A 4,810-nucleotide genomic window follows, 5' to 3' on the forward strand; every position below is an offset into this window, starting at 1 on the left:
TACAATGTTCCCCTACCTTCTCAATTAACAAATTCTTATAGGAGTGGCTTTAATAACATAATATCAAACACAAGGTTTTAGAGGACGAGGACTTGGAAAATCTGAACAAGGAATTCAAGTCCCTACAAACCCTCTTACACAAATTGGTATAGAAGGGCTAGGACATGATCATAAATCTCTGATGGATGACCTCCTTAGGATTCAAGACTTCAAAGATCATCTTGCATGACAAAATATTCGTAGAGAGTCAAAATCGCTACTTCTTCAAAAACTCATTTTTGTCCATTTCATCAAGCACATAATTACCATGCTAATGATTGTCTAGATTTTCAAAAAACTATGCAAGAAATAGTTGATAATGGAATTGTTAAATTTCCTGATGACAATCCTTCTTCTTCTACCAATCCTAATACTACATCACAAAATAATAAGCCTACAACTATTTATGGTCAAGAAAAATTGGCTATTGTAATCTTTTGGAAATTGAAGTATGACAAGAATGTTGTTTTTCCTTTTGCGAAGTTTAGCACTAAGCATAAAGAAGGAAGTGAATATTGTCTTTTTCATCATGGTGATTCTCATTCTCTTGGAAAGTGTAAAGTATTTAAGGAATTTGTTCAAGAACAATATGGTTGTGCTTGTATATGTCTTTTAATAGATCTTGCTCTCTTTCTAGGTGAAAAGGTAGTGCCTTAGCCCTCCTCCCACCCTCATGTTGCTCCTCACCCTATGAAACAAGTAGTTAACTTAATTGGAGGCTCTTTGTTATTAGAGGTGGTGCTATTTCAAATTCAAATATCTTGGGGTAGCAACATGATTCTCCTCTATCCTCCCTCTTATCTTTAAAGTTTCACCATTTCCTTTATGGATTGCATTCTTGATAACTTGATGTCCTTTCTTGCATAGAGTTATCCTTCATGTGAATGCATGTGTGTTCCTTGAATAGGACTTATCCATTGTTTGAAACAATACATCTCTTATGAATAATCTCTCCTAAGGAAATGTGTGATTCTTCCCCCTAATATATCCTTGTTTTCTTGCTTTGGGGGCAAGGATGGCATTTTTCCCTTTCTTTCTTGCTCTCTAAAGTATCACAATTCCCTTTGGGGGATTGCATTTTTCATATGTTGATATCCTTTCTTACATGAAACAATACATGTCCCTTATGGTAAACCCCTCCTTAGGGGAATTTGTGATCTTCCTTCCTTTCTTTCTCTTTGTCTTTGAAAATTAACTCATCTTTAGGGGTGCATTTTACATATACTAATGTCATTACTTGCATTGGATATTCCCTCATGTGAGTATATTGTGCATTTTCTTATGTTTAATCTCTCTTTGAAAGTTGTGTAATTCTTCTCATTGTCCTTACACTTGAGGGCAATGGTTTCTCTCTCTCTCTCTCTCTCTCTCTCTCTCTCTCTCTCTCTCTCTAGGGATCCACTTTTCCTTTGTTGAGTGGTGTTTGCTTATGATTTGGTGTCATTTCCTTGTGTGAAGTTATTCTTTCCTCAAGGACTCTCTTATGCAAGAGGTGTATGTCCTTGGCTACAACCTCGTTTTCACTCGATGATGTACACCTATCATAAAAGTACCACTCACATTGGTTCAAAAGAATGTCATCCTTCATCAAGAATCTCTTTCACCTAGCAATAGGAGGAAGGTATTTAATTCTTGTTCCTCTTCCTTTCTTTTGGTAGAAGATGTTATATTTGTTCAAAAAACTCCTCTTGGAGGTAGATGTCTTTTGAGCAAAGAACTCTTCTCCTCCAAGGATCTCCTTTACACTTGTTGCAAGATATCTTTTTTTCAACTATTTTATCCTTGCTTGAAGAGTATTCCCTCTCTAGCTTGGATTTATGACATTGTTGCATAAAGGATATCTCCTTGGTGTTGAAGGTTGGTATCCTTGTTTCTAGCTTCCTTAAGACATCAACATAAAACTATGTTGCTCCATCTTAAGGGGGAGCACCTGTATCGCTCCCTTTGTACCATATTGTACTATATTTTTGGATATCATTTTTACATGTCTTAAACGGGGGTGATCATTCTCGAAACCAGAGGAAACAAACTCTTACACGAGATGCTTCATGCCTGAAACCAGATGCAGCATTTGATATATGTCTTAAACAGAGTGACACGTCACCGAAAATAGAGCAAAACTCTTACACACACAATCGCCTTTTGGCATTCACACATTCTCCTCCTGGCATTTACACATTCACCTCTTTGCATTTGCACACACAATTACCTCTTGGCATTTGCATTTACGTTACATGTCTTAAATAGGTTGATGCACACTAAAAAATAGGGTGCTTCATACTTGAAACCAAACATCACTTGCACACACGCACGAGGATGAGTAGAACTAGCAGAATAGGGCTAGACTATTCCTACTCTCCTCCCCAGCATGGATCACCTAGATGCAAACATCTAGGGGTGAGGTATTTGTGTTCTCTCTCTCATCATTCTTCTCATGGATCACCTAGATAAACACATCTAGTGTGTATTCATGCTCTCTCTTCTTCTTCTCATGAATTTGTAGCTTTGTTATTGATGGTTCATGTATGATGCTTTATTTTCTCTTTCATATGATCACTTGTGTTCATGAGATGGCATTTTTCAAGAATGATATTAGTTGTTGACATTTTGATATCGAGGTCTCTTGGGCTAGTTAACGTAAGGTCTTGTTTTTGGTTCTTAGTTTTTTTTGTGTATCGTTTCAAGTGTCTTTTACCTTTGTTTGCCTTTTTGTCTTTATTTTTGTTTTTGTTTTTTGTCTTGTTTTGTGTGCCCTTGCATATGTTTGAGTGAGTTAAGATCCTAAGATTGGGGGATTGATTCCTTGGAATTAATGATATCTTATACTTCTTGTGTTTTTTCTCTGCATTCCTCTTTCTTCTACTTTGTCGTAAGTATTTGCATAAGCTCATACTCCCGCTAAAGTGGGGGCTAAATGTAGCATCCTAAAATTGCACCCTTTGAAATTTTGATTGCATTTGGGGCCCTCACCTTAGTGTTCTCATCCCTATGTCTAACTAGGACCCATTTATGCTTATACCATGCAATAATGACCATATTTTCACATTCCACCTTGTTGGGATTCTTAACCTTGGCTCAAATATGGGGCATGACTAGGGTGTGGCACCTTGGTCCTCACTAGGACCATGGCATGGTGCCATGGTGCCATGGTCCTCCCTATTTGGGGCCCATTTCAAATCCTTTGCCCTATCTCAAAATTGAGCAAGAAATCTTTCTCTATGTCGGCCTATGTCAGAAAATTAACGTAATTGACGACAGGCAAGTACATAAGGAGACTTTCCCCTCTCATTTTGGATATAGGTGGATAATTGGGAGCATCATTATCAAGCAATCAAGCATTCAAATGTTGAAATGGTAACTAGGTTTATGAATTATAGTGAACAAGCAATACAGGCTGCGAGATACATCGGTCAAGGTTTTATGGTTACCTTATATCACATGAATAAGAGTGTCTTTATCAAAAGATTTTTGCTTCTCACTAGTTCGAGTTGGTGGAGTGCCTGCTTCAAGAATTGGATCTGCCTAGTTAACATACCCGCGAGCCATTTTTTATTTTTGATAGGAAGTGTTATAATTTTGATAATTCATTATCAAGCATTCCTAGAGGTCTTCAAGGTTGCATATTATTCATCTATCCATTGTGGAGCAACTTTATATCATTCATTTGCAAGCATGTATGTGTGACTAAGGTTTTGTCATGCTTATGTCATTTCATACAACATATGTGATTACATTCAAGAAGCAAAGCATCATTATCAGTCATTGTAGATCTGAGGTATACCTTTACATCATTTATTTCAAGCATTTGCAATATTTCATTCAAGGTTAATTCTTATATCAAGGTTTGACTTAAGAAAACCCCTATTCCCAACCTATTCCCCCTTCTTTTGGTGTGTAGGAAACAAGTACAAAGCTATGATCTTCAAAGTAAGCATTATTTGAAGAAATAAATCAACCCTTTTCGACATGCGAAAAAGTAGGAGGACCAGAGTGCCCACCACCACAGTCCCGACATTTTTGGAGCTTTTTTGGGGATCAGATCCGACTCAACTTATATTGCTTAGATCCAAGTGCATGCAAAAATCCCATGTCTGTAGCTCACTATTTTCTCAGTTTTACCTTCATTTTTTCAGCATTTCAACTCATAAAAGAGGGCCAATTCAATTCGCACACCCTTGAATCCAATACGTATCAATTCCCTATCACTCTTCATTTGGGATTGGATCTATCGGATTCATCCCTCTTTTGAATGTAATGGTTAATTAGTGGTTTTCATCCCTCTAATGGTGGAAACCCCCATTTTTCACCATTAAAATTTATATTTATATATTTTTTTTTTTAAATCTTATAATATCATATGCTTAGTAGGGAAGAAAGAAGTTAAGCTCTACATCAAAACTTCTTAAAGTATGAAAGACATTAAAAGAAATCTCTTTCTCTTCTTAGAGAGAAGTAGATGAACCTATTTTTGAAGTGATGTGTAAAAATGCCTAACAGGGCATTTACAATTATAGTTTCTTTCATTGATATCGACAAAATCAAAGGATTATAAATTTTGCTTCGGCTCCTAGAGTCGATTGTGAAACTAAAGGAAAGCACCAACACACTTTTTAAAAAAAAATTGTGAATGCTTTGCATTTGCAAAAGAGAAAAAATTCTTATGATCACAAACAATAAATTAATAGGAGCTAGGGTTGTAAGGTAAGGGTTAGTTGCAGAATGAAGGCTTGACAAAATGATGTGTTTTTTTGAAGAAATTGGTGAGGATTTG

Source organism: Cryptomeria japonica, chromosome 3, assembly GCF_030272615.1.
Source record: "Cryptomeria japonica chromosome 3, Sugi_1.0, whole genome shotgun sequence".
Lineage (NCBI taxonomy): Eukaryota > Viridiplantae > Streptophyta > Pinopsida > Cupressales > Cupressaceae > Cryptomeria > Cryptomeria japonica.